General features: G+C 44.2%; 1 protein-coding gene across 5 annotated transcripts in view; it reads left to right on the plus strand.

Annotated features, from left to right (window-relative positions):
* The window catches only part of LOC144807723 (uncharacterized), a 1,505,442-nt gene that overhangs the window by 1,218,165 nt on the left and 263,216 nt on the right, over positions 1-24,061 (plus strand). For all 5 annotated transcript variants that reach the window (XM_078673385.1, XM_078673387.1, XM_078673384.1 and 2 more), the window contains one exon: positions 32-221. The gene's annotated coding sequence lies outside the window, so the exon portion shown is untranslated. The remainder of the gene's footprint in view (positions 1-31; positions 222-24,061) is intronic.

Below are 24,061 nucleotides of genomic sequence, written 5' to 3' on the forward strand. Positions count from 1 at the left end.
AAACTTTCTGTGTTTTTTTTTTTTTTAAAAGGAAAAAAGAAAAAAAAAAGAAATCGAAGCTAAGAGAAATGGCTAACCTCGACGTCTGATCATGGGCAAATTTCCCCGACGACACCAAAAGACCATCAGGCATAGACTGAAGGAGATGAAAGTCACAAGGAATGGCAGGAGCAGGAATAGCCGCCTTCGTTCCAACCTTGTCTCTTGGGCTTGAAGAAAAAGTAAATTGTTATTATTTTTTGTGAAGAATTATACTGTGATTTTGTTAGAAAATCAGGAATAAATGCATAATTTTATGTAGGGAAAAAAAAAACCTTAGAAATTCACTGAAAAAACCATAGGTTTCACCCATGTTATAGTTAGCTGGACATTTAACTCATACAAAACCATTGAAATTCCTCCGTTATAGTTAGTTCAGCTAACTATAACTCGCGGGCCCGCAATGCACTGCTAAAGACGTCAAATACTACATCACTCATGACATGCTCAGTGACATCACTCATGACATCACTGATGACATCTCAAATGACATCGCTGATGACATCACTGATGACATCATCCTTGTGAAAAAGTGACAGACCTCCTCTCAGCGTAATATAACCCTTGATACACACATTCAAAATTAGAAACTAAAATGTTCAAAAAAATGGAGATACCAATTCCAGTTAGAACAACCTGTTCAGTAATTCGAAAATCTACATACACATCCAGTCATTCACTAACAGTTCTATATAGGCACTCATACATGTACTCAGTCATCATATGTACTCACACACCTATACATCTTATTACACACCGGCACTCATCTATAGAGTTACTCACAGTGTTAGGGGTGCTACCGGTCGTCTTGTTTAAATTCAGACTTAAACAGATTCAGTATACATCTTGTGAATCTTAAAAGTCAAATTTAGGTTAGTAGGTAACTTTGGAATTGTGATTTAAGTGTAAATTACAAGTTAAATCAATTTAATTATAATATATTAAAATTGATTTTAGCAATGCTTGTTTGTTGTTAATCCAAGAGGAAGGTTCGTCAGGATTAACTGATTAGAGTGTGAGCTCTTTATGAGACAGGCTCGCGCCAGCCCTCGTGTCTGGAGTTTTCTCTTGTAAGGGGCTCGCGCTGTGTCTCGTGGCAGAAGCTATAAATAGATGCTTCTGTCAACGGCTCGACGCTTCGTCTCTCGTTGAGCCTGACGAGAGCTTCTGACCCTGCGCTGTGGTTTCCTCGGTCCTCTGAGTATCCGGTTTCCCTGTCATAACAGAATATTCCCTTTAGAACCTAATTATTTCTTGCCCCTAGTTGCGCCCCAAAAACTTCAGCTGACAGTCCCTGCTGATTGATGAACTTCGCCGAAGACGAAGGGCCGAGCCTCTCTCTCTCTCCGTGTCAGCCGGGAGGTTTGTTTGCTTAAACTTCTCACTGCCGGCTGTTCGAGTCTCCTGTTCGACGCAACGCAGCAAAACAAGGACAGTAAGACTTAATTAATTCTCAGCAGCAATTGAACAATTTGCATTGCGCTTCAAGGAAAAATAACATTTAAATAGAAGTAAGAGCTTTCGAAGTTAAAGGATAAAAGCTCTTTGACTAAACTGTGAGAGATTAAACAAACCTTGGTAAAGGCAAACGACTATTGGGTGAAACTTTCACTTGGTATATTTAAGAGTCTACGAAGCAAAAAGATAAGGGCCCATTGACTTGTCAGTGAGAGTTAAAACAAGCCTTGGTAAAGGCAAAAGACTTTTGGGTGAAATTCTCTCTATGTATATTTGTTCTTTGCAAATTAGGAACTCGAATTGAGTTATGTAAATAAGGTTTATTTTTCAAGGAAGTCAGTTGGAAATTAATACTTTCCAATAGCAATGTTATTTAGAAATAGGCTGCTATCTTTTGTCTTCCAACTGCAGAATTTCTAGAACAGAAGAATTACTGAAGTCTCAGGTATGCTCTTGCATGAAGTATTCAAGTTTGGTTCTTATTAACCCTATTAATTTAATTAACCAGTTAACTCTGTTTAAGGGTCAAGCGTTACTGACATGTTATATTTATTCGAAGGTGTCAAGAGACAGAGTTAGTGCAATAACAGCTTCTGTTAAGTGTGAACAAGGGCCTACTAAACTTATGATCAGTGAGCGGAAATGTTTAATTTAATTCAGTGACTAAGAAGCAAACAGCTGGGTAATTGTTAATTAATATTGCACTACAGAATTGCGTGAAACCAGTGCTGCGCATTATATACGAAAAGGTCAACGGCCTGGAACACTTCCTTGAGAGAGACAACAACTGACGATCTTGTTTTGTTTACATGTTGTTAGTCTCTCTATCCACTTCCCCTTTCCCTTAGGGAGAAGTTAGCTCAGTCAGTGTTGAATTCTTGATTGGGTTGGTTGATCCTTGAGGGAGTTGGGAGTTTGCAGCTCGAGAGGAAACGTCAGAAGAGTCACACAGGATTTCCCAACAGTAGACGAAGCCTGTTAAATAAAAATTGTTTCCTCTTGAGCTTGTAAACTCACCCTCATGGATGTTTCTCAGTTGACTCAGTTGGTACAGTAAATGAATGTAGAGATGGAGAATTTGCGATTGGAGAATCAATTGCTTCGTCAAGAGTGAGACAAAACTAGGACGGGGTTTTCAGTTTGGAGGGATCCTACAAAAGAAAGAAAAACAGTTTTAGCGCCAACTAGATTTGGTACTGATGCTCATTTACCGCATTCTTCTGGAGAACAGCCGGCAGTGAGATGTTTATTCCCACATGTTTATTCCCACAAAAAGTTTACAAGATAAGGTAATGCATTGGAATCATGATTTGGCTATTGCTGCTCATCCTGGCATTAATAAAACTTTGGATCTATGTCAACGTCATTTTTGGTGGGAAAAAATGATTTCTGCAATTCAGCAATTTGTGAAATCTTGTCCAGTTTGTTCACGACAAAAGGCCTTACATGCAGTTCCTATGGGATTACTTCATCCAATGACTATTCCTCCTCAACCTTGGCACACAATTAGTCTAGATTTTATTACTGATCTTCCTAATTCTAATGGTTACACTACGGTTCTTGTAGTGGTTGATTTACTATCCAAGATGGGACATTTTATTCCTTTACACAAAATTCCAACTGCAGCAGAATTTATTACTGTGTTTTTATCAAATATTGTTAAACTTCATGGTCTTCCCTCAAAGATAATTTCAGATAGAGGCCCTCAATTTATATCAAAATTCTGGTCACAGCTCAGTAAACAACTTGGAATTGAGTTAGCCTTGTCTTCTTCTTTTCATCCTCAGACCGATGGGCAAACAGAAAGGGTTAATCAACATGTAGAACAGGGTTTACGATGTTTGTTAACTACTTCTTTGGGTCATTGGGATGAAGTTCTTCCCTGGGCTGAGTTTTCTTATAATAACACCACGCATTCAGCTTTAGGTTGTTCTCCCTTTTACTTCCTCACTGGTCAACATCCTAGATCACTTCCCGTTCTTTTACCTGAGGAACAACAGTCCATGCCTGCAGTTACTGATAGACTGACATCATTGATGGATATTCAGGAGCAGGCTAGGAAGCAGTGGATTAAAAGTAAGATAACTATGAAACGTACTGCTGATTCTCATCGTAAATCTTCCCCTCTGTACAAGGAAGGTCAATTAGTTTAGTTGTCTACTAGAAACATTCAATTAGAGGGTCCAAGGAAGTTGAAACCTAGGTATTTGTGTCCTTTTCAAATTGAGAACATTTTGAATCCTGTTTCTGTAAAATTAGTTTTACCTGATGAGTATAACATTCATCCTGTTTTTCATGTATCCCTTTTGAAACCTTTTGAACCTGCCACTCGACCTGATAATCCTCCACCGCCTGTGGTTATTGGGGATCATATTGAATATGAGGTTAAATCTATTTTAGATTCAAAGAGAGTTTGGGGTACCTTGTTTTATTTGGTTGATTGGAAGGGTTATGATCCTTCTGAGCGATCTTGGGAACCTGAAAGAAATGTTCATGCTCCTAGACTTGTTAGGTCTTTTCATGCCTTGCATCCTGACAAACCTCGACCTGTAAGACGACCTTTGGGGGGAGGAACTGTTAGGGGTGCTACCGGTCGTCTTGTTTAAATTCAGACTTAAACAGATTCAGTATACATCTTGTGAATCTTAAAAGTCAAATTTAGGTTAGTAGGTAACTTTGGAATTGTGATTTAAGTGTAAATTACAAGTTAAATCAATTTAATTATAGTATATTAAAATTGATTTTAACAATGCTTGTTTGTTGTTAATCCAAGAGGAAGGTTCGTCAGGATTAACTGATTAGAGTGTGAGCTCTTTATGAGACAGGCTCGCGCCAGCCCTCGTGTCTGGAGTTTTCTCTTGTAAGGGGCTCGCGCTGTGTCTCGTGGCAGAAGCTATAAATAGATGCTTCTGTCAACGGCTCGACGCTTCGTCTCTCGTTGAGCCTGACGAGAGCTTCTGACCCTGCGCTGTGGTTTCCTCGGTCCTCTGAATTTCCGGTTTCCCTGTCATAACAGAATATTCCCTTTAGAACCTAATTATTTCTTGCACCTAGTTGCGCCCCAAAAACTTCAGCTGACAGTCCCTGCTGATTGATGAACTTCGCCAAAGATGAAGAGCCGAGCCTCTCTCTCTCTCCGTGTCAGCCGGGAGGTTTGTTTGCTTAAACTTCTCATTGCCGGCTGTTCGAGTCTCCTGTTCGACGCAACGCAGCAAAACAAGGACAGTAAGACCTAATTAATTCTCAGCAGCAATTGAACAATTTGCATTGCGCTTCAAGGAAAAATAACATTTAAATAGAAGTAAGAGCTTTCGAAGTTAAAGGATAAAAGCTCTTTGACTAAACTGTGAGAGATTAAACAAACCTTGGTAAAGGCAAACGACTATTGGGTGAAACTTTCACTTGGTATATTTAAGAGTCTACGAAGCAAAAAGATAAGGGCTCATTGACTTGTCAGTGAGAGTTAAAACAAGCCTTGGTAAAGGCAAAAGACTTTTGGGTGAAATTCTCTCTATGTATATTTGTTCTGTGCAAATTAGGAACTCGAATTGAGTTATGTAAATAAGGTTTATTTTTCAAGGAAGTCAGTTGGAAATTAATACTTACCAATAGCAATGTTATTTAGAAATAGGCTGCTATCTTTTGTCTTTCAACCGCAGAATTTCTAGAACATAAGAATTACTGAAGTCTCAGGTATGCTCTTGCATGAAGTATTCAAGTTTGGTTCTTATTAACCCTATTAATTTAATTAACCAGTTAACTCTGTTTAAGGGTCAAGCGTTACTGACATGTTATATTTATTCTAAGGTGTCAAGAGACAGAGTTAGTGCAATAACAGCTTCTGTTAAGTGTGAACAAGGGCGTACTAAACTTATGGTCAGTGAGCGGAAATGTTTAATTTAATTCAGTGACTAAGAAGCAAACAGCTGGGTAATTGTTAATTAATATTGCACTACAGAATTGCGTGAAACCAGTGTTGCGCATTATATAAGAAAAGGTCAACGGCCTGGAACACTTCCTTGAGAGAGACAACAACTGAAGATCTTGTTTTGTTTACATGTTGTTAGTCTCTCTATCCACTTCCCCTTTCCCTTAGGGAGAAGTTAGCTCAGTCAGTGTTGAATTCCTGATTGGGTTGGTTGATCCTTGAGGGAGTTGGGAGTTTGCAGCTCGAGAGGAAACGTCAGAAGAGTCTCACAGGATTTCTCAACAATACTCACACATGCATTTAATTGCATATACAGGTATACACCCACCACTACACTTACTTCTACAGAATCGTACACATACTTACTCTCTTAAACAATCACTTATATAAACACATACTTATTTATACAGGAACTCTTCCAATCTCTCGCTGTCACATATACTCACTTATATACATCAATACTCACATATACTAGTTTTAAACATATGTAGTTACTCATAAAGATACTATTGAGACAGTCATTCACTCACTAACACACCCATACACACACTCATCCACCCATACAGTCCTGCACACATGCTGTCTTCAAAACACATACAAACAGGGAGTCACCCATTCATGCATCTATGTGGTAAGTAATACCGCCCACCAAACCATACACACACTCATACTGATACTCAAAAAACCAACTAATAACCCATATAGACACTCATGTAGCTGCTCACCAACCCTTGCAGCCACTTATACACAAAGTGAGACAATGATACAGATATGTACATATTTAAACATTACTTGCTAATAAATGTATTCACTAAATAAGTCAGTTATACAATCAATTTTACAAAAATAACATCCATTTAGACACTTATTGACCCATTTATTCTTCCATCGATCTTTATACATATATAAAAAATATGGATTTTTCAAAAAGACACACATTCGCTGGATGATGTCATCAGTGATGTCATTTGAGATGTCATCAGTGATGTCATGAGTGATGTCACTGACCATGTCATGAGTGATGTAATATGTGACGTCATCAGCAGTGCATTGCGGGTGCGCGAGTTATAGTTAGCTGAGCTAACTATAACGGAGGAATTTCAATGGTTTTGTATAAGAGAAATGTCCAGCTAACTATAACATGGGTGACACCTATGGTTTTTTCAGTGAATATATATATATATATATATATATATATATATTCACTGAAAAAACCATAGGTTATAGACCATATATAGTTAGGAATTAGCATTTAAAAAACCTTATTTTACTCACACAAAACCATTGAAATTCCATATATAGTTAGTTGCACTAACTATATATCGCGCACCCGCAATCCACTGCTGATGATGTCACATATTACATCATTCATGACATGGTCAGTGACATCACTGATGACATCACTGATGACATCTTAAATGACATCACTGATGACATCACTGATGACAACATCCAGTGACTGTATGTTTCTGTAAAGTTAAAATATGTCTTACATATTGAAGAATGAGTGGAAGTATAAGTGTCTGGACGAAGGATTTAGTAGGTGCATGACTGAATGTATGAGTGAGTGATTAAATGTGTCTCACTGAGTGCATGGGTTAGTGACTAAACTGTTTTAATTTGTGCATCATTATGTCTGTTGTTCTGTAAACTGCTGCATGTGTTGATCAGTAGCTATATGATTAACTATATGGGTTATTGATTGATTGTCCAAGTATTTGTATGGGAGACTGAGTGTGTGTGTGGCTGGCTGGGAGGTGTGTGACTCTGTGCAGATCAATGTGTACTTGTATCAATGATTGTATAAGAGAGTAAGTATGTGTTAGTATATGTTTGAAAATGTAAGGTGCTCTATGTTTAACTGTATAGACAAGAAAATGGAAGTGTGATTGATTCTTTACAGGACTGACTAGGTGTGTGAGTAACTCCATAGATGAGTGTGAGTGTCTGTATAGGTGTATGAGTGCATATGATAGTGTTGTAAAGATGAGTGATTGTATGTATGAATGATTGTATGGGTGAATGAGTGAATGTGTGTGTAGACTAAACATGGGCGGATCTAGCGGATCTCGCGTACGGGAATTTGCGTATTTACGGATTCGCAATACGCAAGATCCGCGAACTCTCGCGGATTTGTGGATTTTTACGTTTTTTGTGTTGGCGAGCGTTCGCGAGGATTTGTGGACCATTTCGCAATTGCGAACTTACTTTTCGGCTCGCAACGGCCGCGACTATGTTGTTTCTACGTCTGGTTTATCATCACAGGTTCACAGCACCCTCTGTTTCACCACTGCCACCCTCTAGTACACCCATGCCACCCTCTGGTACATCCTCACTGCCACCCATTAGGTTTGTTTATCACTGTAGATTATGGGGGTGAAAAAAAGCAAGCACACCTGCCCTGCTTCAACTGCCATGAATTAATTTGGGGTTGATTAATGTGTCAGTGATTTTGAAAATTCCAGTCTGGCTGGCACCTGCTTCCTTCCTTATCTGTAATTTGCTTTCTGTTGCAGTGAAAGCAAGCACACCTGCCCTTCTTCAACTGCCATGAATTAATTTGTGGGTGATTAATGTGTCAGTAATTTTGAAACTTCCAGTCTGGCTGGCACCTGCTTCCTTCCTTATCTGTAATTTGCTTTCTGTTGCAGTGCAAATTTTTTTCACAGGACCTTTATGGTCTACTTGTAGCTATTCTATGAGCCTGCTGTTTGGGTCATAGCAGGGTCATGGAATAGTTGCAAATAAGCAACTGAACTCTGGAGGGGCCCCTCAGGAAGCACTAGAGTGAATGGTTACTAATGTTAAGTTTGAACTTTTGCACCTGCTGATTGCTTTCAGTTTAGCAAAAATCGTTTTTCTGCAATTTCGCGCGATTTGCGGGGCGCGAATCCGTGCGAGATCGATTTCGGAAGCCGCGAATGCGTGCAAATACAATTTTTTTTTGCGGCGTGTATGTTCGCGTGATTTTTTGCGTGTTCGCAAGGCGCTTGTAGCTATACGTTTGCGAAGTTACCCTAGCGGTCGTACATGGGCGTGGCCATCTTGTTTGCGTGACGTAATTCCGTTTCCGGCCGCTATGTGTAATCTCGCAAAGTGTGCTGCTGGCTAGTACAATTTTGCGCGTGATCGCGAGGAAAATCTCGCGCGAACTTACCCACGCGGTCGTGAATGGGCGCGGCCATTTTGTTTCTCATTCATTGCTATGGTTCTGGGCATGCTTTCTGTATCCTCTCTGAATCTCTGCCATCCTTTGCTTTTTTTGAACTTTATTTGATCTATTTTACTTATTATCTATCCCTCTATTTTTCTAGCTCTATATTTTTGTGTTTTCTGCTACTTTTTGTTAATTTTAAACTACTTTTTTAAACTCTTTTATTTTCTTCTTCCCTATTCTATTTCTTCCGTATTATTTAACTCATTTCTGCCCAGACCATGGTAAAGGGAGCCGGGAAGCACCCTGAGAAGGGGAAGGGTCCCGCACCCCGTGCCCGGCTCCCGTGCGGGCTTTTGAGGGGGGAGCAAGTGATGCCACGGGAGATCTTTAGCGCGGAGGAGGTGGCCGCACTCATCTTCCACGTTCAGCGCCGCCTCCCCGAGACGATCCTGGGAGGCGGCAAGATCGCAACCGGCTATGGCATCCGGGAGCGCCGGAAGCGGTGGGAGAAGGTGTGCCGGGCCATGTTTAAGCTCTCTGGGGTCCGGCGCACCTATAACCAGGCAACCCACCGCTGGACGGATGTCATGGACCGGGAACGGGACTTGCTGGACGTGCTCGGCGTAGAGGTCCCCGGGCTTGGTGAGTATTAGTAGCCATTTCTAGCTATTTCATCACTAATCTGTTTTATCCGGCTCTGTTATTTGCAAATCTTTGTTCTTTACCAAGAGCAATAATGCTGCCGATTACATTAGGTAAATTATATTTCAAAATCTTCTATGCATTTCAGGTGCACTGCTCTCCTTCTCAGTAGCCTTGCTTGCTACTATGCCTATTTGTTTTGTATTTTGTGTTCATTTCATTGGCCTGAGAAATTATGTATGAGTGTAGTGTAAAGAACTGCGTAATGCTAGACACTAAGGGTCATATTTTCAATTACCGGCGCATCCCTGCAAAGTAGCAGGGATGCGGCAGTAATTGTGCGCCATGCCACCACCACCCATTGGCCCAAAACGTCACAGAAACCTTACGCATCTGTGGCGTTGCGTGCCAACGATGGCGCAGCTCCAGCAATGCTCTGGGGTGCCCTATCTCCCCAATGCTGCATCAAGCCGTACGTCGGCTTCAAGCAGGCGCAGGGTTTGAGTCACGCATCATTGTCCTAAAAGTGACTGATTGACATCTTGTAGATTTCCCTCACCCACTTTTAGGATTCGTTCCTGCGCAGGAACGCCCTCCCTTGCGCCGGAACGCCCCCTGATGGTGCAGGGCTTTACAACGTGATGCATCTCCCATATGCGTTTTTTTTTAATATATACGTCGCACCATGGCGACTCTTTTGTTCTGCCGCTGCGTCACAAAAGTCACGCAACAATGGAGGAAAATGAGCCGCAAGGGACTTCTAAATCAGCCCCAACAGACTGAAGTCCAGTCCTTCCTTTAGACACATGGGTATAAGAAGAAATAGTGGTGGTGGTCGGTGGATTGATAGTTTGAGTATTCACTGATCTGCAAGCAGGATGGACTTTGTCTGTCACTTTGCGTGCTGCGGACTGCTGCCTGCCAGGCCTAGGCAAACCTTTTTAGTAGTCTGTTTATTGAGTTACATAGGAACTTTGAAAGTCAAGGTCCGCAAATCAGGCAATACGAATAACGTAGTATACCACATGAGATAGGTCAATATATCCCGTGGAATAGTTGTCTATCTATTTGCTATTTCTCAAAAATATTTTGTTATAGTTCTTTTGAAATGTTTAATTTTTGTTGACAAATCTCATCCATGTTTTCTGGTCTTTCTTTCTTTCATGTTGTACATCAGCTCCCCCCAAGGGCAAGAGGACACAGGAGGAGGGTGCTGTTCAGGAGGATGCAGGCCAGGATCGGGCAGGCGAGGGCTCCTTTGCTGGCCCCAGTAAGTTTTAATTTTAATAAAGAGTACCTATTTTTTCCTAGCGTTCCTCATTCGATTTTTTCTAAATCGTCTTTGATCTTCTTGTACACTGGATCTAAATTCTTATCCTGCCTCGACTATGACTCCCTGTGGTATTACTAGATTCTTCTTATTAGTCTGTGTGTGTAGCTAACTAAGATTGCACATTTGGCAATTCCATTGGACTCCCATTCTAGTCAGCAATAGTTCTATGCAGTCCTCTGGAATTGTCCATAATGTCTTTTCAAGTCTTCTAAATGTTTATGCTTTGACAATTGCCAACAATAAAAAGGTGAATGACCACCAAGAAAGAATAAGATACTACTTTACTTTTGTTTTGGATAGGAGGACAATCCATGCTACTACTGTTGCAGGGACAAATCTGCACAAACCGAACTATGAACACTAAATAGTGCATTGTTTATCAATTATAATAGGCACAGGTAGACTTTCTTTCCACATACCTCAGTGATATCAGACTTAAGAACCCCCAATCTCCTTACTGACTAGATAGTGTGGCAGAGTCACCGATGATTGATCCCCAATGATCATTAGATTATCCTACGCAGGGCAAGAGTACGGAGTCACAGTCAAGAAGTGCCAGAGGCACTCATGCTTGCAAAAATTCCAAAACCTTTAGCTCATCCACTTTAGTCTGGAGGACCAAAAACCACAGAGTCTATTTAAGTTTAAAAGCTTTATTAAAACTAAACACATTTATTAAAATCAACTTTGTCATAAAAGTAACCGTTTAACTGAAAATGAAAAAGTGCTTAGTGCTAACGATTAATTGGACACATTTCTTGTGGTCGAGCTGAGCTCTCACCTGGTTTGAACTTGAGCTTGACCCTGATCGTGTTCTTAGAAGTCAAGCTTCTTTTAGGAGAAAAAGTGTTGTGTGTTAAAAATAAAAAGCAAGCATTCATCAGTTGTGCCAAAAAGTGCAGCAAGACAACAGCCTTCCCTGGAAAATGGGACATTTTTACTGTAGAGTATACAGTTGCAAATTATTACATTGTATTTCGTTTTTTTTAACTTTCTTTATTCCTCCTAGACCAAATATTATATAGTAGTGAGTGGTGTATTCTAACATTCTTAAATGTACTTTGTAGGTGGAACATCTGGTGGCGGGGCCAGCGCGGAGGTGGTGGATGAGGAGGACAACACTTCTGGGGAGGAGGCGGTGCGAGTGCCGGACGACACCAATGTGCCTGTGAGGGTTGACACGGTGGTGGCGGGCACAGGTAAGCTATATATTCGAAAAGCGAAAGAAGGGTGTAAGTAAGTGTGGAAGGACGAGAAATTTTATGATGGCTGGCAAAGAAGAATGATATGTGTTTGCTTGGCCCCCGAGGTGGCTGGGAAGGAAAGAATATGGTATGGCGCATGGCTGGGTCAATGATGAAGCAAGGATGGGTGGAAGGACAACAGCCTGGGTGGGTGAAACATAAACTGTATGTGTGCATATACTTTGAATGGATGGATGCCTGGAGCATGGTATTATCTGACTCTTAGATAGCACATGTGTATCTAGAGAGAGTAGATGGTCACTGGATGAACTAAGTGTTACCTTGAAGAGCATGTAACACCGCACCCGCACGTCCGTTCCAGTGTAGGGAAGGCAAGGAAAAGAAATTGTAAATTTGTCCAATACTACCATGAATAGTAGCAATAGTTTGTATTGCAACTGCAAGCACAGCATATATCCGGTTATTACGGTGGACACTCCGTACCTCTCTTAATAACTTTAGTTTAGTAGTAGTACGTCATTCATGTGTGGGTGTATCACTGTTCACTCAATAATAAGCAAAGCACCTAAAGTCATCCCATATGTCATCAAATACATCCCATGTGAAGTGATAGATAATCTAATTATTTAGCTTCTTCTTTTTCCTTTTCTAGTACTCATTTGCACTGTAGGGTGAAAGGTAAATTAATTAAGCAGTAGCCCTTGTAACAGAGTATTCCCAGTGCCACCCGTAATAGAAAAGTAATAGCTTCACCACCTGCATGTACTGGACCGGTACAGTAACTCAAGTCTGTCTCACTCATCATGGTGTGCGTCTGTTTTTCTCGGGTGCAAGTTCACTGCGCTGGCATTCTGCCGGCTTGCATAAGATAACGTACCAATTTTCCGAAACAAGAGAGAAGAAGAAGAATAAGACTGGTGTACTGTCATAGTCGACTGTAATGGAAGTCCATAGTGGTCGTAGAATTTGTTCATTAAACTACCACTAATGTTAGAGCAAGGATGCAGAAGTGGGAGGTTAGATAGATACTGTCCTCAATAGTTATGTACTGTGCTTTCAATTTGCTACTTGTACTGTGACACAACTTTCGGCTCAATCACTTTGTGTTATTAATGTTAAGGAGCATTGGTTACAGACTATGTCTTTCTTTCTTCATATAGTTGCTCCTTCCAAATCGACATCACGGAGGGAGCAGGCTCGAATGGCCCGGCAACGGAGGCTGGATGCCACTGTCGCGGAATATCGGCGGCTGGTGGCCCTGGAGGAGTCGGAGGACACGCAGTCGACCGGTGCAACCACAACATCCTCGACTGGGACAGCTGCATCCTCCTCCGTGACCCCACGGGCTGCCAGCGAGCGCAGTGCTCCAGCGGTACGGAGCCGGGCTAACAAAGCCAACCGCCACCGCCAAGCAGCAAAAAGACCAGCTGCCCCCCACAGGAGCTGCAAGGCACGCCAGCGCCGCCTAGGAGTGAGAATGTCCTACCTGGAGCAGGAGGTCCATAGGTACAAGAACTTGGTGGAGGGCCTCCGCTTCGAGCATGCCACCCTCCGCAAGGAGTATGATGCCCTGGCCGCAAAATTCACCAGCACCCTCCAGTAGTGGAGTGTCCCTTGCCCTTTTTTTAGAGACTTTTGGGGGATGGGATTTGGGAGTTGGGTGCTTTTTGGGACTTTTCAAAGACAATCGTTGGGGTTAGGGAGGGTCTTGAGGGAGATTATTTTGTTAGGGCTACATAAATATACTTTTTTAAACTTTATCTGACCATACCTGTTTTTTACTGCTTTTCAGTCTGGTGGGTGGGGGTGTAACAGTAAGTTTGTTTTCCTGAAGAGTCCTAGGACTTTAGTAGTACTACCGTCAATCTCTCGTCTAGTCCTAATACTCCATTATACTACCTCCCACCAAACGCTTATTTTACCTGTAATTTGTGTTAGAAATTAGGGCTAGGCCCAGGGCTGGCTCCACGTGAAATGGGGATTAAGGTTGGCAATCCTGGGCGGATGAAATTTCCTCATTGCGGTGGTACTAGTGGTGTGACTCAGTGGCAGTTGCATGCCTATGGAAAAAAAGAAAACAAAACCTGGTTTGTCCTTACTGTAGCATTACAACGGTTACGGTACGCTCGAGAATATAGTAGGTGACAGTACACTAGAACAGTGCCACAATGTAGCCTAACAAATGGTAAAGTATTGCAAGTATAACTAGTACTTGCGTTGAATTTATTTGACATTGGCTCCTACTACTACAATAAATAGTACTGAAGCTGAGTAAGTCTAGAATATATCCTCGTATTCCTTCACCAGCCTGTTGCTATGACCTTATCCTCCCCAGCAAGTGTGTGGAATTATTGATGTCATTTAGTCAGACATCAAGCAAAACCACACAGCCCGGGGGAAGAGGGTTAGGGTTTGGAAAATGGATGGGAATGGGGGTTTCTTTTTGGGTAGGTTTTGTTGAGAGAAGAAAAAAAAAGCACAGCATGGACAAACAATAATTGAAGATAAAGAAATCTTTGGGTACAAACTAAAGCTAACCACATGCAGTCACACTCATAGAAGAAAACAATGGATACTGTATCTGTATTCTGTATGTTGTTGGAGTTGTCCTGTTGAATTTGGTAAGTAAGTTGCATGCAGCAAACAATTCCTCTTATTAGCGGCACTCCTCCATTCCAGCTGACGCTTCGTCCATCAATGTTGGTGACCACTGACAGAAGACACCCTGTCCACTGCCTGCCTGGCGGATGTTGACTGAAACCCGGCCTGTAATTATTGAACGGAAAACAGGAAGTGCTATTACAATACCACTGATAAAGAAATATAAGGTATGTACGCTGTGTGGTGCAAAAAGTCATACTTTGATTTCCCTAATAGACAGTACAATATTTTTGAAATTGCGTACTCTGTCTGAGTCACCTTTTTAAGGATAAATAAGTATGGCCAAAATATTATAGCGGATCTTTCCCCTCAAGGTAGGTGTACTGTAAACTGTGTTTTAGAACAAAACTTGACCTTCCCAGCAATGCTCCCACCAAGACCCTTACTAAAGCCAGTCGCAAATGTAGAAGACCCCCAATCAGATCTCAAAAAACGAGGCCTAGCAGAAAAATGCTGACAAAACGTACTTTAAAAGTAAAAGTAGGCCCAAATACACCCTTACCCACCGTGGATTGTATTCAAACCACTTGCAAGCAAGCAAAAGTATCCATAGCCAGCATCGCTCCAAGAGTGCTCTAAAACCCCAGAACTGAGTTGCAATAGAACACCCCGAAACACATGCAATCCTGCTGCTAGGGCTAACCCTAACGAACCCTAAGTTACAAAAAGTGCCAAAAGGTTTTGCCTTATGGATTTTGTCCAAAACACTTCTATCCGGTATTAGACCTTCCCAGGAATGCCCCAAGACCCGCCAACCCACCCGCAAAAAAGCACGCGACAACACCCCCAAAAAGCAAAAAAGCAAATCTCATACTTACAATATCTCTCGGCCTTCGGTCCAAACGCGCTGTGCAGCTAGGTCATCATCATAACTCCTGTTTTCCACCATGGATTTCCTGAAAAGCAGATGCAATCAACATTAGACTGTTGCAGCAGTGCTCCCAGACCCCAAAACTCACCCACAAACACCCGGAACCCCGCCAAAGAGCACCTCAAAGGCAAGCAGGTCAGCAAAAACGGCAAGAAATTTCCGCCTCATATTTGGTCCAAAACACTTTTATCCGTTATTAGAGCTTCACAGCAATGGGCCCAGAGCCGTCAACTCACCCGCAAAGAAGTAGAACACCCCCACAAGTGCTGAGTCTTTCTTCATTGGGCGTAATCCAGCCCTCTGCTTTGAGGGAAATCGGAGCCTGGAGGAGGAGGATAGAGGAGCATGTTCTTCAGAACTTGTGAACATGAGGAATGTAGACTGCGGCACCTTCAAATCAATAAGCAAACAAGTGAAGACAGTTCTGCTGATGGGCTTGTTTTTGGGATTAGGTGATTAAAGTTTGAATTAAATTAACTGTGCAAAACAAAGAAAGACAGACACACAGGAATAAAAGTGAATAAGGATGAAAAAGAAAGTTATTGATTCATTGTCTCATTTTCAGGGCTCGGTGTCAGGGAATAAGAAGATTTCGTCATCATACTCTGCGAATTCAGGCAGGATGAGGTCAGTGTCACCGAACAGAGAACAAATCCCCTCATCTACGTTGCCGTCCTCCTCGTCTTCATGCGGCGTGCTTTCTCGTACTTTGTAATCTGGTGGTATGAGGTGCTGATTCATCTTGATCATTGTCAGCCGCTCCACATTTTTGGGCGAGAGGCGGCTCCGTTTGGGAGTTACAATGCCACCAGCAGCACTGAAAACACGTTCAGAAGACACACTTGCGAGTGGGCAAGACAAATAGTTTATAGCCAGGTTGGAGAGCTGTGGCCACAATTGTTTTTTCCCATGCCAATACTGCAATGGCTCATCATTAAGAAAGACCTCTGTTGAGTCATTCAGATAGTCCTGCACCATCGACTCAAGGTCCTCAACGGTTCCTCCACTTTGCTTACTTTTTGCTGTGCCTGTGTCATTTTTTCGAGAACCATACCCAAGCAAAGTTAGCCAATCCTCTACAGCAGCCACTGTTACTGTTGTGTGTGGTGCAGATGATCCGGTTGCCGGTGTCTTTAACGGCTGAGAGGTCACTTGTGCCACAGCCACAGGTGCAGAAGTGGATTTTTTTGACTGGGGATGGCCTGCTGATGCTGATGCTGATGTACTGCCTTCTCCTTCAATATCCTGCCGTTCTTTTTCAAACCTCTTGGCTGACCAGGCTAGCCAATGTTTGTACTTTTTAACATCTTCATCAGCAAAAGGAAAGAATGCTTGGCCTGCCAGCGCCTTTTTGTAGCGTGGATCCAGAATAGTAGCACAAATGTAATGCTGTTCTGAGTTGATCTATTTAAGACGTAGGCGCTCTAATAATTTCTCCGACAAAATAAAAGGGTCTTTTTTTTTCATCTTTTTCAAACTCAGAAGACACCGCCTTCAGTTGGTGCTCCAGCATGCACAACAATGGGATAGCTTTTCCCAAATCACAGTCCTCCTGGCTGACTGCACGCGTGAAGAACTCAAAAGGACGAAGCATGTCTGTCAGGCTTTTAACTATGTCCCATTGCGCCGCACCCATCCGCAGGTCCTTCTGAGCTGTACCCTCTGTTAAGAAATAGTGATCGAGTACCGTATACTGCTCATACAGACGCTCAAGCATGTAGAAGGTTGAGTTCCAACGTGTTGCCACCTCCTGGATGAGTGCTTTCACTGGCATTCGACGTTCAAGTAGCAGGCTCCTCAGATGCTTCCGGGCCTTAAAAGAATGGCTGAAATGGTTGCACATTTTGCGGCAGGTGGCCATTACCTCGAACGCTGTACTGTCTCTATCACTCAAGAATTTTTGAACTACCAGGTTGATACAGTGCGCCAAACACGGCACTCTGAAATATGCACCCAGCGCCATGGACTTAACTACATTGGTGCCATTATCCGTGGAAACATAACCAATCTGGCGTTTTTTTGGGGACAGCCAGTGAAAGACCTTTTTGTTAAACTCGTCCAAAATGTTTTCTGCTGTGTGACTTTTCTCCAAGCCAAACATGGCTAGTGTTGCATGTTTCCGAGCAGCTTTAAAAACTTGGTCCGGGTCAACACGTGCGTTTAGCTTTGCTTTAACACCTGAAAAAGAGACCCAGTGTGCAGTGATGCACATGTAATCAGCGCCTGCACCACTGGTCCACATGTCTGTTGTCAGATGTATAGTGTGAACAGCACTCTTCTGCAAAGCTGCCCCAATCGTCTCCAGCACATCTTCATGTAGTGCTGGAACCGCAACTCGGGCAAAATAGAACCGGCTAGGAACCTTCCATTTAGGGCAGAGCGCTGCCACTAATTCTAGAAAACCTACCGCTTCTACAAAAGAAAAAGGGAGAAGGTCCACAGCTAGCATTTTAGCCAGCTTAGTGTTATACAGACGCGTCAGTGGGTGGTTGCGTTCATATGGCGCGTCTGAAGAAAACATGGTTCTAATGTTGCCCTGGACCAAGCATTTACGGGATGATAATGACTTCGTTGGCCCAATTATGCTCGCTGGTGAACTTTTTCGCGTTGGTGTCTCACTCGCTCCAACACTCTTAGTGTGCCTCACATGGGGTGTGCTGCTGACAGGGGTACTGGGTGTAAGTGAAGTGTTTGACACGTCTTATTCCTCCTCGTCATCATCAGATGAAACATCAACGTTTTCTTGACTTCCAATTCGGGCTTCCTTGATCGCCTTTAGGTGCGCAAACCATTGGACAGTGTGCTGTCTCCTAAGATGACCTCTCTGGCCTCTGGTACCATAGTTGGTACCAAACTTACCACGACTAACTGCTTGCTTACAAATGGTACAAATGGCGAACTTTTCCCTTTGTGGGCAAACAGTAAAGAAGTCCCAAACTGGGGACTTGAAGTGTCTGTGGGGGACGGAGGAGGCGGCGATACTGGTGGTGGTGGTCATGCTGCTAATGCCAGATGAAGTGGAGGATCTGGATTGCCCAACTTTTGTACGTTGTGCACTTTCACCGCCACTAATTAAGGTCGAGGTGGATGGAGGTCTGTGGAAAGGCCACGATACCTGCCTTAACAGAGAGACATCCTCGCGCGGGGATGAGTCCGTATAACCCAGAAGACAACTTGTTCCCTCTCCATAGGACTTCTTCTCTCTCTCTCCCTCTGCAGGTACGCCGAGGTCGGAACCCGGAAGACGGACAACCGGAAGCAATCCTGCCTGAACCCGGAAGTCCCGCCCCCGACTACCTCCCGGAAGATAGAAAAACCGGCGAATCACAACGAAGGGCGTTCCAACCCGCGGACTTGTGGCAGGAGGCAGCAAGGAAGGAACCGGAGCTGAGTGAGAGAGACGGGGAGTCGGAGAACCAAGCGGAAGAAGTGGAGGAGGACGCCGACGGCGACGTGTGGTCTGAGGACTGGTGGAGTCCTCAGGAGGTGGCTGGAGAGCGGCCGCAACTCACCAGGGAGTTGCGGCGGGCCACGTGAGTACCCGTCATCCGTCTCCGTGTGCCGTTTTGTAGATAGCTGTAATTAGTGTAAATAGTAGAGCGCTGCACCTAGTTGAGCACGAGAGCACCGTATATATATATATAGACAGAACCCCCCCTCACCACGAGCACCCTGTCGACCCCTTTCCTTCCCTCCTGTTTGTCGGCCTCTTCCACCTCCCCGTTTACCCCGCCCCTCACTATCCCTTTTCCGTATCCTCACTTCCCGGTGGCGGTGGTTGTTACCAATCTTGAGAGGAGCAAAAGACTAACGGCCCTCTGTTTCTTTTCTCGCCCCAACCCTCCGAGGCCCACCGACGGAAGTCAAGGACCCTACGGCACTACAGAGAAGGAAGACGTACCCCTTCCTGACGACAGCAGCCCAGCGGCCGGACGTCTTCCACTTCCCTCCCGGACCGGACGTCTTCTCTTCCTCGGACTTGACCAAAGGACTCCATCCGCCCTGCCTTTGGTCAGAGACATTTTTGATCACCACCTACCTGTGTCCACAATAAAACTCGCTAAACATAGCGCACTACATCTGGCCTTCCCGCCTGTTATTCCGGCCCGCTGAAACCCACACCCCACAAGGTCCCTTCTTGTGAGAAAGAAATATGGAAGCGGTACGAGTTGGTGTACTACTTAACTCCAATGATTGTGGTGTTTCCACTGCCTCCTCGTCGACAACATCATCATCATCACGCTCAGCAGCTTTTCGGGCTAGGGTCAAAATGTCTGTTTGCTGCATGCCCGCTGGGGCTGCAGTGACCTTTATGATGACTGGGTCGTCGTTGTCAGAGTCTTCATCAGCAGCAGTATCCGCCACTTCTTGCTGAGCCTCATCATCACACTCCATAAGTCTGAGACTTTGGACGAGCTTCCTTTTACGCTTAACTACCTTTGTCAGATCATGGTGTGCCTCACTCTCAGACGGCAGTGGTGCTGGTTCCCAATTTTGATCCGTATCATCAGAAGGAGGTGTGCTTGAAGAAGATGTAGACACCACCCTTGATCTCTTCCTTGCTAGGGGTGTGGAAGACAATGAATGATCATCAGGAGGAGTGTCTTCCTCAAATGATACCTCGCCTTGATTGTCGATTTCCTGATGTGCCCCTACTTCGGGAGGAACAACTATTGTGGGCACTTGTGACCCTCCATGCACCTCTGCTTGCGCATCTCCTTGCGCTGCCTCTCCTTCCACATGTACTTGGGCTTGTACTTGCACATGTGATAGTTGTTGCGGCTGTGGTTGTTCAACACTCGTCAGATGAGCTACAACAACCTGTGTTGATTGAGGGACATTGCTGCTGCTTTCTTGCGATGAGCCAACATCACTGGTCGATGGTGATTGAACAACTATACTGGCTGCCTCTGCAGCACTCAAGGACTTGGACTTAAGTTGGCGTGGTGGTGGTGGTGGCACTGAGCCCAATGGAGCGGGGGTGCTGCTCCCAGCTTGGTCCCCAGCAGATCCCGCTGCTGCTGCAGGCATACTTTTTTTTTTACTCCCAAAAAAAGGGGCGGCCGGCACACCAGTCTCCTAGGGAACTTGCTTCTTCTGCTCCTTACTGGCACCTTTCTTGCTAGAGGAGCTACGGGTAACTTTTTTTAGGGCCATCTTCTTCAGAGCAGGTCAGAACAGCAGGCAGCTGTTGCACGAGTTGCAGAGTTGTCTGTGTCCAGACGTGACGTCGCGTGACGTTATGCTGCACACACACACCGCTGCAGGACTTCTTCCTGGCACTGGTGGTTCTCTTGAGTCTTGTGCACCTAAAAGCAATGGAAGACAAAGGAACATCAGTTCAGTTATACACCCCAAAAAATCGACAAAACACAGAAAAATCAGCACAATCCCATGCCATCCATGATGTTTACATTGAAGAAACCCCACAGAAAGACTAGGGCCATGCAAGTATGCAACACTCACTACCCCTGGGCATAATGGATGAAAAGTAGGCAAAATAAGTGCAGGCCTCAGACACTGCCTCTCTTCAAAATGGCCCCTTACACCCCAAGCCAGTCCACATCAACAGTACACACCAAAAAAACTGAAAAACAGCCAAAAATCACCACAATCCAATGCCATCCAGGATGTTTACATTAAAGAGAGTGAGACCACACTACAGGCACACTCAGTCCATGCACCACTACCCCTGGGCAAAAGGCCACACCAGCAGCCCCCGAAAAACGACAAAAACAACAAAAAACAGCACAATCCCAGCCCATCCATGGCCTCAATGGTGTTTAAATTCAAGAGGACACCCCACAGAAAGACTAGGCCCATGCAACACTCACCACCCCTGGTCAAAGGGCCCCACCAGCAGCCCCAAAAAACGACAAAAACGACAAAATTCAGCACAATCCCAGCCCATCCATGGCCTCAATGGTGTTTAAATTCAAGAAGACACCCCACAGAAAGACTAGGCCCATGCAACACTCACTACCCCTGGGCATAATGGATGAAAAGTAGGCAAAATAAGTGCAGGCCTCAGACACTGCCTCTCTTCAAAATGGCCCCTTACACCCCAAGCCAGTCCACATCAACAGTACACCCCAAAAAAACAGAAAAACAGCCAAAATTCACCACAATCCAATGCCATCCAGGATGTTTACATTAAAGAGAGTGAGACCACACTACAGGCACACTCAGTCCATGCACCACTACCCCTAGGCAAAAGGCCACACCAGCAGCCCCAAAAAAACGACAAAAACAACAAAAAACAGCACAATCCCAGCCCATCCATGGCCTCAATGGTGTTTAAATTCAAGAAGACACCCCACGGAAAGACTAGGCCCCTGCAACACTCACTACCCCTGGGCATAATGGATGAAAAGTAGGCAAAATAAGTGCAGGCCTCAGACACTGCCTCTCTTCAAAATGGCCCCTTACACCCCAAGCCAGTCCACATCAACAGTACACACCAAAAAAACTGAAAAACAGCCAAAAATCACCACAATCCAATGCCATCCAGGATGTTTACATTAAAGAGAGTGAGACCACACTACAGGCACACTCAGTCCATGCACCACTACCCCTGGGCAAAAGTCCACACCAGCAGCCCCCAAAAAACGACAAAAACAACAAAAAACAGCACAATCCCAGCCCATCCATGGCCTCAATGGTGTTTAAATTCAAGAGGACACCCCACAGAAAGACTAGGCCCATGCAACACTCACCACCCCTGGTCAAAGGGCCCCACCAGCAGCCCCAAAAAACGACAAAAACGACAAAATTCAGCACAATCCCAGCCCATCTATGGCCTCAATGGTGTTTAAATTCAAGAAGACACCCCACAGAAAGACTAGGCCCATGCAACACTCACTACCCCTGGGCATAATGGATGAAAAGTAGGCAAAATAAGTGCAGGCCTCAGACACTGCCTCTCTTCAAAATGGCCCCTTACACCCCAAGCCAGTCCACATCAACAGTAATCCCCCAAAAAACAGAAAAACAGCCAAAATTCACCACAATCCAATGCCATCCAGGATGTTTACATTAAAGAGAGTGAGACCACACTACAGGCACACTCAGTCCATGCACCACTACCCCTAGGCAAAAGGCCACACCAGCAGCCCCAAAAAAACGACAAAAACAACAAAAAACAGCACAATCCCAGCCCATCCATGGCCTCAATGGTGTTTAAATTCAAGAAGACACCCCACAGAAAGACTAGGCCCCTGCAACACTCACTACCCCTGGGCATAATGGATGAAAAGTAGGCAAAATAAGTGCAGGCCTCAGACACTGCCTCTCTTCAAAATGGCCCCTTACAGCCCAAGCCAGTCCACATCAACAGTACACCCCAAAAAAACAGAAAAACAGCCAAAAATCACCACAATCCAATGCCATCCAGGATGTTTACATTAAAGAGAGTGAGACCACACTACAGGCACACTCAGTCCATGCACCACTACCCCTAGGCAAAAGGCCACACCAGCAGCCCCAAAAAAACGACAAAAACAACAAAAAACAGCACAATCCCAGCCCATCCATGGCCTCAATGGTGTTTAAATTCAAGAGGACACCCCACAGAAAGACTAGGCCCATGCAACACTCACCATCCCTGGGCAAAGGGCCCCACCAGCAGCCCCAAAAAAACGACAAAAAACAATAAAATCAGCACAATCCCAGCCCATCCATGGCCTCAATGGTGTTTAAATTCAAGAAGACACCCCTCAGAAACACTAGGCCCATGCAACACTCACTACCCCTGGGCATAATGGATGAAAAGTAGGCAAAATAAGTGCAGGCCTCAGACACTGCCTCTCTTCAAAATGGCCCCTTGCACCCCAAGGACATGTTGCCTGTACCAGCCAGCACTCAAGATGGCCACCACCACCACCCACATGGCCAGTCCACATCAACAGTACACCCCCAAAAAACAGAAAAACAGCCAGAAATCACCACAATCCAATGCCATCCATGATGTTTACATTAAAGAGAGTGATACCACACCACAGGCACACTCAGTCCTTGCACCACCACCCCTGGGCAAAAGGCCACACCAGCAGCCCCAAAAAAACGACAATAAACAATACAATAAGCACAATCCCAGCCCATCCATGGCCTCAATGATGTTTAAATTCAAGAAGACACCCCACAGAAAGACTAGGCCCATGCAACACTCACCACCCCTGGGCAAAGGGCCCCACCAGCAGCCCCAAAAAACGACAAAAACAACAAAAATCAGCACAATCCCAGCCCATCCATGGCCTCAATGGTGTTTAAATTCAACAAAACAGTTGTATCATGCACCCATAACCAACCCTGGTCCTACTGGATACAATATAATTTATTTAATGTTCTGAAAAAGTTCCAAAATTGTAGTTGCAGCAACTGTAATGCCCCAAACAAACTTACTTGTGAAAGTTGATTTCTAATCCAAAAGTGATCCAAAGAAAGTCAAAAAGGCCTCAAATCCAAATATCCAGCAGCACCCACAAAAAGTAATCCTTCCAGCTCCAGATCCAAATGAAAGTGACCAGGAGATGGACAAAGCACTGGGAGGAGCCTGTTGGACAGGAACAGGAAGTTGGAGACTGTTGGGCACTTCCTTCCCTCCCCCCCCCCCAAAAATGGACTCCTTGCAAAAAAAAGGCCATGCAAATGTCAACCTGAGGAGTGATTCTGATAAAAATCATCATTTTCTGAAGGTTTATCCTGTTTGCTGGTGGATTTCTTGTGCAGAATTGCAAAATCTCTATTTCGCGAGTGCGAGATTGTTCCT

Source organism: Lissotriton helveticus, chromosome 1_2, assembly GCF_964261635.1.
Source record: "Lissotriton helveticus chromosome 1_2, aLisHel1.1, whole genome shotgun sequence".
In the NCBI taxonomy this organism is placed as follows: domain Eukaryota; kingdom Metazoa; phylum Chordata; class Amphibia; order Caudata; family Salamandridae; genus Lissotriton; species Lissotriton helveticus.